Genomic DNA, 9,384 nt, shown 5'->3' with positions numbered 1-9,384 from the left:
AAATACCCAGTGTATCACAGCAAAAGCAGCACAAAAAACATACACTCCTCTTACTCTGTCCTCTGCCCCTGGCAACAAAACCTGCTCAACCCATGTCCATAGCAGGTTTCACCTGAACCAAACGCAACAGCCTCCAAAGGAAAGGCAGAGGCTGGCTTCTCAATTGCTCATAACAGAAAACAGGGGTCTCATGAACTATACCAGTGTCTTTCATTTGCCCTCCGTATGCTTGGGTTCTCTCTTTTAGAGAAGACTGGTAACTGAGAAGACCCCATTTCCTTTGCTTCTTGTCAATGCTCAGTGGCTTGTAATCCCTGGAGAAACATGTCCATGTAAATCACTCTGCCTATGAAGCTGCATGTTGTGGTAAGGGAGGTTATAGACAAATAAAATGTTATTCCATCAAATGGATTAAAATAATGCATAGGCAAATAGATTAACGTAATGCATAGTTAAAATTCTCCCGCTAAAAAAAAAATCCAGTTTCACCTAGAAGACAATGAAGCTCAATCTGTCTCTCAAAAAAAAATTTATTTGGGCATCATTCAGGAAGCTGACAGATTCAACTTGCATGTTTTGGCAAAACCTTCCTCAACTGTAGCCTTCAAGAAAGAGCACAAATGAAACAAGGAACAATGAACATAGGCGTCTCGGTCCAATCTGCAGCCTGTTTAAAAGGCTGCAAAACCTCAATGAGGCCAAACTGGAACATGGCCCGAAGACAAGCCTCAGCATCCTCCACACAGGTGATTTGTGACAGACACAGTTTTTCCTCACCGCCAGTCTGTAGGCTCCCATTATATTGCTCCTATAACAACACAGTCTTGAATAGGAATGAATTGTCAATGTCTACGTGTCCAGAAGTGTCCTGGTTTCAGCTGGGATAGAGTTAACTGTCTTCCTAGTAGCTGGTACAGTGCTATGTTTTGAGTTCAGTATGGGAAGAATGTTGATAACACTGATGTTTTCAGTTGTTGCTCAGTAGTGTTTAGACTAAAGTCAGGGATTTTTCAGCTTCTCATGCCCAGCCAGCGAGAAAGCTGGAGGGGCACAAGAAGTTGGCACAGGACACAGCCAGGGCAGCTGACCCAAACTGGCCAAAGGGGTATTCCATACCATGGGACGTCACATCTAGTATAGGAACTGGGGGTGGAGGGTGGGGAATCGCCGCTCGGGGACTAGCTGGGTGTCGATCGGTGGGTGGTGAGCAATTGCACTGCGCATCATTTGTACGTTCCAATCCTTTTATTATTACTGTTGTCATTTTATTGGTGTTATCATTATTAGTTTCTTCTTTTCTGTTCTAATAAACCATTCTTATCTCAACCCACGAGTTTTACTTCTTTTCCCGGTTTTCTCCCCCATCCCACTGGATGGGGGGGAGCAAGTGAGCGGCTGCGTGGTGCTTAGTTGCTGGCTGGGGTTAAACCACAAGAAGGGAGATAAATGCATTTCCCTATCTTACTGGGATAAGGAAAAGAAGTAATTGGAAGTTGAGAGATGATCAGATAATATGATTGTAGAAGTAGTCAAGATAAGGACTCTTTTAGAGCATCAGTATGGACTAAGCTTTTAAAAAGTAACAGTAGAACTGTCTGAACAAGTACTGTGTTTGGGGGTTTTTTAATACTGTTTAACTGATCAAGATCCAAATCTGACTGGGAGGGAGGGGCAGGAAGCATACATAAAACGATATCCAGGATTTTAATCAGATGCTTTGCAGTTTACTGACGTTCCAGAAAGATGCGAACTCTGCAAGTTTCCTCTTGCAACTGTGTGATCTTATTGAAGGTAAATTATACTTAAACTAACATCCACTTCTGATGATCTGATTTAAGGACATTTTGTTTCATGTACTTTTTAAAAACACATCATTAATATAATACAATAATTCTAGTCAAAGGGGAAAAAAAATCAAAAAGAAGAGCATAGATCTATTCTGAAGTACTTTATTTGAAGAGTAAATTTTATTTCAAGGTCAGCTGTATCAACCAAGACATAATACTTCTGCTTACAAAGAAAAAATGAGAACAGAAGAAAATGTGTGCCATACACTACATGCGCTTGGATACTTATTAACAGCTTTGTTACAATCAGCAATACTTTTCTTTCATACAGAAAAGCGTTTACTTAATATACTGAAGACAGAAAGCTATCTGAAATCAATTAGTTACTGTGTTTGTTTTAAGGTCCCCCACTGCTGCAGACTTCATCTCTGTATGAAGAGTTACATGACGAAAATGCAGCTTATCTTTGCTGAAGTTGCTTCATTCCTTCCTTTTCTTTGTACACTGTAGACCAGAGTACGGCAGTCGACATCTGCACACATTTGGAGCTATGCATTTTCCTCCATGTTGACAAGGTAGTTTACATACAGCTGAAATGAGACACCAGATACATAGTATGTCTTCAGCCCAACACAGGATAATTTTTCTTCTTTGTCTCACTGTGCTAGCAGAATTGTTCCCTGGTGACCGCACTGGGACAGTATAAATAAAAGCATAATGGAAGAACTGAAAAGCACAGCTTCTCAATTTATGGCATCATGGCCTTCACTGGAATACAGCCCCAGTATGTCTAGTCTTATTCGTGCTCTATTCCCCTTTTAAAATACTATCATTTCTGTTGTTCTTTAAGGCACAGGCTATTTTTGAGATGGATGCCTCCATGAAAGTGAGGGAACAATAAAAATTCCTGCTGAAACTTATTGAAGCTGGTTCTTGGATCCACATCCATGAGGAAATGCCACATACTAGCTTTTGCTCACACAGTGCCCTTCGTTCCCCTACAAGAAGGGCAGAGGAGGACTGCGCAGGCACAGCTTTAGTTGTCCCCTAGCTACTACACACCCATTCAGTTAACAAGCCAGGGGCTGCAATTTGCTCATGAACATCTGCACCAACAGAAGTCAAACTGGATGCAGATCTAGTTAGTTCAGGAACAGTGATTATTTTGACATTAAGAACCTGAACACTTCTGCCATTATTGCTGGTGCAGGGAATGGAGCTAAGCATTTTGTAAGTTCTCTGCATCTCCCATACTTAGCTCTTCATATCACCCTCTGTCTCGATACACTGATTAATAAAAAGGATAAGCATTTTGCTGGTCAAATGGGAATGTTAAAGTATTATTTGTTAATGTTTGCTTGACTATATATATATTGCAGAAGAACTAACACTACCTGATTTGGACTCCCACAGCCACACAAAAATTTCAAATGTGGAGAACTTAATCCAGAGACCTTGCACCCATGACATCCAGTTCAAAAGCAACATTTAAATGAGCTTTCTCTCAGTCTCCCAGAGAGCAAACAAAAATCTTTTTACAGTCTCAGGATTATTGCCTTTTAGCATCAGGACAGTGCTGTTATGAGCATACAAGGCCCTGCCAGAGAAGGGTAGATTAAAGTTTTTATAATCATCTGCTTTTGTGAATCAAAATTTGGGAAAATGCAAGTGGTTATTCAGCAAGAGGGTCAGTCAGGACTGATCTTGATTAGAGCCGGCTTCCTCTTACTCTTTTAAGAGCACCTGGAGTTGATTCTGCCAACTTATCCTCAAAGTGAGAAGCAAGTTTCAATTTTCCATGTCCATAAAATTTAATGAAGCTTCTAACCCACATCAGTAGTGATAGTGTTTCTGTAACGACCATTTTCAGTTCTTTATACTGGGGTCTCGGTTTATAGAAAATATTTCAGAAATACTGACAAGACATACTGATCAATGAATTTGGTGACAACCAAAATCTGAATCTGAATTTACTTAAAGTGGAAAAGTTCTGCTTTCTGACCAAATTGAAAAGCCATCTACTCCTTATGCATACTTGTAAGATCCCCAGTATGCAGAAGCAGCTCTCGTTTATTATTCTAAGATACTTTCCCAGCAGCTTTGTTCAGCACTGAAGATTTGAGCACTATATCGGTAAATCAAACAAGTAGAGAAAAGGATAAACAAAAAATGTCAGAAGTCATTTACCTAAGTGACATGCTCCACCGACCCATCCAGCTGGACAGCTACAAATCCCAGGAGCCACACAAGCTCCATTATTCCGACAACCTTGAGGACAAATTGCTAGTGGAAAAGAATGGGTAAGTCAGCAGGATTTATAAAACTGATATAAAAGAATCCTGACAGAATGAAAGATTCAGGATGATACAAATCAAAATGGCAAAACACATTTTCTTCCAGGCCAGATGATCAACTGGTATAACTCTAAAGGCATTTCCAGGACCATGGAAATGGAAAAAAATATTTATGTACTGTGTTAAGAATTTTGGTTTAAATGTTAACAGATGTACACTTTAATGCAAAATAATTTGACACTATTTTATCTGAGTATGTACCAATAATGCAGGTCCTTCATTTTGGTAGTAATGCAATGACATTTCCATAGTTATTAGTTTCTTAATACTTTTAAAATGTTTTCTTTACTGCAGTTGTATTTTTAATCAATATAAGTATTTTCATGAATGTAGTAGATACCCACCTTCTTGGCATCTTGATCCTGTCCAACCAGAAGCACAAAGGCACTTCACAACTCCATTGACAGAGATGCATTCCCCACCATTTTGACAGCCTCCTTCACAGCTTACTGCGGAAGAACAGCATACACATTACATTTCAGAAGCAGCATAGGACTTCAAATAATTACCTTTAAACAGCTGGTCTACCATCAACTACTTGTTTTATCACATCTGCAAAGACTAAAATGTCAACTATTCAGAGCAAGGCACAGTTCTATGAGTGAGTGAAGATGACAGAACCACGTCTGCAAATGCCAACTCAAAATGCAGTTAAAATTTAGCATGTGCTTAAAAGCTTGCTGACCATTTAGCCTGAGAGTACCAACAAACAAACTTGATTATTGCTATGGCACAGCTCCTCCCCTCCCCAACTGTGAACCAACTGTTCATCAGCTACACCACTGTTCATCAGCTACACCACAGTAACTACTAACATGCATATTCTTATCAATCTTGCCAAATCACAGCTGGTAAGGCAGTAACATGTGGTCGAGGATTCACATATTTCCTTACCTGACAGGACCTACACATAACAAGAGGAAGAAGAAAAGGGGATATTACTTTGACAAATGAACATATGACTATAGTCGAGTGGTGCTTTCCCAAAGGCCAACCATCTAAGTCAGCCTCCTCATTCCAGAATCATTCTACATGTCAAAGCCCTGAAGGCCTCATTAATGAAGCATTATTTATGCCAGACATGATTGGTGTCAACTGTGGTGTGCACCATCTTTGAAATACGGCATAATCATGTTCTCTACAACCAAATGCATCCTTTCACAAGCATGAATGTAAATGTATACACCACCTTCACTGTATTGAGGAGAAACAACTATCCGTCATTATAACAATAGACAGTTGGAATGTCTGCTTGATACTTGGTAGAAAGAAGTCCAAATCTCTGTTCTACCACAAGTTTTGAGCATGATTTCAGCTAACAGATTTTTGGCGCAAATGCTGAACATGCAAGGACACACAAGTCAACTCCAGCACAACTAGAAAAGGGCTTCAAAGCATGTTTGCATATTTCTTTGTCACACAGTATAAGTTAATGTATTTAATATTGATTGTATTTGATCGATCATGGTGACAGGGACAAGTGCCTGAAGACTGGAGGAAAGCAAATATCACTCCAATCTTCAAGAAGGGCAAGAGGACCCAAGGAACTACAGGCTGGTTAGTCTCACCTCAATCCCTGGTAAGGTAGTGGAACAACTGATCCTGGAAACCATTTCCACACACATTCAAGACAAGCAAATCATCAGGAATAGTCAGCATGGCTTCACAGTGAGGGTGACCAAGCACTAGCACAGATTGCCCTGAGAAGTCGTGGAGTCTCCTTCCTTGGAGATACTCAGAAGCCATCTGTACAGGGACCTTGGCAACTGGCTCTAGGTGGCCCTGCTTGAGCAGGGGGGTTACATAAGATGACCACCAGAGGTCCCTTCCAACCTCAACAGTTTTGTGATTCTGTGCGATTCTGTAATAGCATATTGCACCACAATGCAAGTTTGTACATCCAGGCTCCATATGCCACAGTACTCCACCTTAAAGGTGAGCACAAGCACATCCTTCACCTTACATGGATAACATGATAACAAATGCAAGTAGGACTTTTACTCAGATACAAATCCAAGTCTAGACTGTAGTATTAGCATAAACCAAATCCTCATTCTGCTTTTTCTATTTAAGTAGTACTTCTCATGTTGCTTCTGATTTAGGCTCTTCTGAGAATGTCAAGTTCCCCTTTCTTGTGGGGTCCCTGTCAAGACCCCACAAACCTACACTTCCAGTTAGCTTTTAAGAAATTAAAAAAAAAAAATTTTAAAAAAATCCTTTTGCTGGAAGATGAAGCTGACCATGCTCCAGTTTACCACATAGCTCTCAACATTGTTATGTCTACTCAGAATGAATAGTTATTTCCCAATGCATTACACAACAGTACCGTGTTATACAGATCTTCATTAGAAGACACTTCATCTTTTTTATTAATATTATAGTTAACAATTTTGATATGAGATTATTATCACTGGCAGTTGAATTCCCATTCAGTATCGTTAACATCCTAGAGCTACAGTTTAAGCTGCTGCAAACTTAGATGTTACCATGTTAGGTACACTCAGGTCATGCTTTCTTCATAAAATACCAAATACAGCTTTATTAAAAAAATAAAACAAACAAACAAACAAAAAAACCTCAAACCCAGACAACCCAACAACAACAAGACTCCAGAGAGCTGCAGAAGCTAGCTGAGTTCCTTCCCCAAGTACCCATTAAGTCACACTCCAAGTAAACTCTTGTAGCTATTTCACATTTGAAGGAAATAAAGAAAATGCCCTCAGAATAAACATCAAGCATAAATAGAGAATTCTGTGAGGTGTTGCCAGCTGCTGTGACCACAGTCAGACAGAATGCTTATTAAGTTCTCAACACAGTGACAACTGCCAACTAATCTACCAGTGTCTTTCCAAAAAGAAGTTATAGAAAAACTTAAAAGTGCCAGGTTGAGGCTTTTCTTCTGAAAGGAAAACAATGCTTTCTTTTCCTTCACTCTCTGGGGATATCTTACATACTACATCATTTCCCCCTCAAACTATTTCAAATTTGCTTCCCCTTTTATCCCAGAACTCAAGTCATCCTCAGTAGTCTGATCAGTTCATAACAATATAGCAATATTTTCTTGGATTGCCTTTTCCAATCCATCCATACATTCAATAGGCTTCACAAAACCATAAAAATCGGTCTTTGCTACTCATGATCTCTGTCATCTCCCATCACCTATCAACAATACATTGCCATGCATATCTTTAGTGACTTGACCTCAATATTACCGTCTTGCAGATACTACACAAAAGTTTCAACCACTTAATACAGAAATATGTATCTATACAAGTCATCTCATTAAATTATTTAGAAAGAGTCTGTTATAGAGCTAACCAGAATATTTACGTAACACATAAACAAGATATTTTTCAAAGGACAAAATTTTCTCAGACTCTCACAACACATTTCAGTACATATACTCCACCCCATTCTTCTTCAAGCATGCAGATCCTCTAGGCCATGCATTTTTTGACAGTAAGGTCAGAGGTCTAAGGAATTAAGGTCATTATTTCAAAGTGCATTAGATCCTGGACTTGAGGAGTCCCAAATTAATTTTGACTGTTTTCAAACTCCTTGTATTTCCAAGCTGTCACTTGTTAGGGTCTTACTCACCTTTATGACAGTATCTACCCCCATAGCCAGGTGGACATCTGCATTTTCCAGGTCTGAGGCACTCCCCACCATTTTTGCATTTTGGATAACATGTTGCTGTAAGACAGACAACAAACAAAGCTTGGATAAATATTGGTAAAGCTTACCAAAATTACTACTTAAGTACATAAGAAATTTGTGTTGGTTTAGTCTCTGAGTACTCAGTTTGTCTTCACATTTCCTAAGATATATTTACCCTGCCATCCTACATTGCCGATCAGGTGAAACAGTTTCCCTGCACAGAGAGCACTCCACCATTTTAAGCTTTTAAACACTCAAAACTAAGGAAGCTTTTGGACCCTAGACAGAACACGCAGAAGAAAGAGCCATATTAAAAAGGAACAAAGGAACACAGCTGGACTGCCAAAGAAGCTTTTGATAATTGAAGTCAAGAAATGACAGGTGAGAAAAGAGCTGATAGGAAGAAATGATTTAATAAAAAATGCTGCAACTTCAGGGGCATCTTCTGATTCTTATGATGAAATATGTTTTCACTGTTCACTGTTTACTGGATTCCTACACACCTCTTCAGAAAAACTACATGCTCATTTCCTCATACCTCTTCTCTAGAATGTTTCCAGAAGTCAGCATTTCCTTCTCCTCCACTCTTTTTTTTGCCTCAGCTTGCCTCTCAGAGACCTTTCTGAAATGTACAGTGTTTGTTTAGAAATCATCTGAGATAAATGTAACTTTTGTCATAACTGTAATTATCTGTTGGGAGAAAAGCATCTATGATCATCACAGATTCTGCAACCTTTTCATTGCCAACAGGTTGGATAAGGCACAAATTAAAATCTTCATTTTGCAAAATTCTGAGCAAGTCCAGTCAGATTGAAAATAAATTACCTATCACATAGGCCTCCTTGCTACTCATAAATCATTCCTCAATCAGCACTGGTGTCTGAGAAAACATTTGTTTATTCACGCACAGATTTTAGGAACCCATGTGTTTCAGAGAGTCTCATCTGAACTAACTGCAGGTGTGAGATGAGTTCTCTACACCACAGTGCTTTATCCTTTGACTGGATGGGCAAGAAGTCTTGAAACAGAGGGAAGGGAAAAGATGAGCAGCAAGTAACACCACGCTGATTTTTCCCTCGTATACTTACAGGACTCTCAAGCAACCCAACTGAAGAATAGAGGATTCTTCGCATTAGTATCTGCAGAATGAGTATTTGCATGCAAATAAAGGACACAGCCATGTATGAAAGAACCATTCAGCACTCAGCTCTGCATAACACTTTCACCAGGTGCTTTCAGCTCATTGGAAATACCATACAAGAGCTCTTAATTTAAGAAAAAACTCTATTTCTGTGTTATTTCACATAGTTTTCAGTTCAGTTTTCTTGACAGAACAAGGGATAAAGCTTAATTTATCCAATTTTTTTTTTCTACATTGATGAGCTTATCAGAACAAGCATTCAGTGGTTCCCTTAACAATTCCAGACAGTTCACCTCTGTAGTTGAAAAACAGATCTGCATTTCCAACAATCCTTCACATCTCCCCTAAACCCCAAAATGTGTAGGATCCAACAGTAGTTTGGAACAATGTATACAGCATAGCTATTCATCCCCACTACGCAGTGCATTAGCTATACATCAGCTAC

The 9,384-nt window shown here is 39.3% G+C and overlaps 1 long non-coding RNA gene across 1 annotated transcript; it reads right to left on the bottom strand.

Moving 5' to 3' along the window:
* Positions 1–1,948: 1,948 nt before the first annotated feature.
* LOC104828047 lies at positions 1,949–7,842 on the bottom strand. Its single transcript, XR_773982.1, has 4 exons — positions 7,739–7,842; positions 4,486–4,590; positions 3,975–4,070; positions 1,949–2,377 (listed from the first exon to the last, which is right to left on the bottom strand). It is a non-coding gene; the product is annotated as an uncharacterized LOC104828047 (long non-coding RNA).
* Between the last annotated feature and the right edge of the window lie 1,542 nt (positions 7,843–9,384).

The sequence above is a fragment of the Haliaeetus leucocephalus genome, unplaced genomic scaffold (genome assembly GCF_000737465.1).
Source record: "Haliaeetus leucocephalus isolate CR32 unplaced genomic scaffold, Haliaeetus_leucocephalus-4.0 Scaffold146, whole genome shotgun sequence".
Taxonomy (NCBI): domain Eukaryota; kingdom Metazoa; phylum Chordata; class Aves; order Accipitriformes; family Accipitridae; genus Haliaeetus; species Haliaeetus leucocephalus.
Note: the sequence above shows the minus strand (reverse complement) of the source record. Positions and strands in the feature narration are given on the sequence as shown.